The 1,552-nt window shown below is 42.8% G+C and overlaps 1 pseudogene; it reads right to left on the bottom strand.

Annotated features, from left to right (window-relative positions):
• Positions 1–233: 233 nt before the first annotated feature.
• LOC132018918 (U4 spliceosomal RNA) lies at positions 234–396 on the bottom strand (annotated as a pseudogene).
• Positions 397–1,552: the final 1,156 nt, after the last annotated feature.

Genomic DNA, 1,552 nt, shown 5'->3' with positions numbered 1-1,552 from the left:
GTTTTTTCCTCATCAGTTTTATTAAAGCACAGGGACAGAACCCAGGGGCAGAAATCCCTGCATGGGGTCATGAGGAGTGGCCCATTATATACTTTCAGGTTGAAGGGGGTTTGGGAGAGCATAAGTCTCTAAGGAATTTTGGAAGCAAGGTTTCCAGGGCCTTGAGGGGCTAGATATTGTTGGGAAAAGGTCGTTTATTATCATCTAATAAAACTTAAGTCATGACAGTCTTCCCATATAGATCAGTGGGCTATATGCTTGGGGAATGATTGCCAAAACTTATGGGGGGGGGGCGTCGTTTAGAGATCAAGGAAGTTTCCAGAAGAATTTTTCAATTAGCAATAATCGCGCCTCGGATAAACCTCATTGGCTACGATACTGCCACTGCGCAAAGCTCCAGGAGAATTTTTATATGTTAAAGTAGACCTACAGGATCCTGGTGTGTGTGTGTGTGGGGGGGGTGTTTGGGGCGGGGGGCAGGCTAGGATTGCTACTTGCCCTTACCAAAGTGTCAACCCCGAGGCAGCTGAGTCCCTAGAGGAATGTTGCTCTGCCTGTTTCAAGGACTTGTCAGTGGGCTGTAGGTAGTAAGGAAATTTAATAATTTTTCTTCTACCTCTGTTTCTCACATCAGATGCTCCTGCCCTGGGAGAGGGCTGGGGCAGGGGTGACCTGAGGACTTGTCATCTCAACTCGGAGACTACACTTCAAGAGGACCGGGAGTTCCCGGAAGTAACTTAGAACAGAAATGATCTGAGGGCGGAAAAATAGAAAAGAATTGTTAGTTCATTCAACTTTGAGAAAGAAAGCCTGAGAATAGATCTAGTGAGAGATTTTCAATATCAACTTTAATCCAGAACCATTTATCAAGAGCCCACTATGCGCTGGGCGAGTGTTACCCATAAGAAATAATTACCTAGAAAATAATGCCTAGCTGCTCTGTCCCTACCAGAGATCAGAACAAGGGCAGACGGATCTGCGTGGCAGAAGAAGAGTTTCAAATTAGCTGTAATGGAGAATTTTAAACATCCCATAATGAGAGCTGTTAAATACTGGGATTTCTTGCCAGGGGAACGGAGGGCCCCAAAGTGCTCGGAGGGCTGGTTTGCAGCAATCAGTTCTGGCTGGTTTGTAGAGCTGGGGTGGAGTTAGGGCATGTTGTTTTCCTGTGTGTTATTTTGAAACTTACTTTTTATAAATACAACTGAGAAATTTCTCAGAAGCGTCAAACACAGTTTCCTCGGAGAAAAGAGAAGTGAGCATCTGAACTCTGAATGAAAGACGTCAAAATGAAAAACACCAAGACGTTTAAATAAACATTTTCAAATGTTAGAAAGAAGTCATCAAACATTAAAGGAAATAGCAACCTGAGGACAATACTGAGACTCTAACAAATGGCAGAACATTTGCTATCGCATTATTCCTTGAAAGTGGTTAGGATAACATGAAAGCCCCGAAAGATAACTGGATTAAAAGAAATTCGTAAAAGGAGATTTCTATCTGGCTAAGAAATGAATGAGAAAAAAAAAATTGACCTGATTACTTACAAAGC

This window comes from Mustela nigripes, chromosome 5, assembly GCF_022355385.1.
Source record: "Mustela nigripes isolate SB6536 chromosome 5, MUSNIG.SB6536, whole genome shotgun sequence".
In the NCBI taxonomy this organism is placed as follows: Eukaryota; Metazoa; Chordata; class Mammalia; order Carnivora; family Mustelidae; genus Mustela; species Mustela nigripes.
This window is presented reverse-complemented; position numbering and strand designations above follow the sequence as displayed.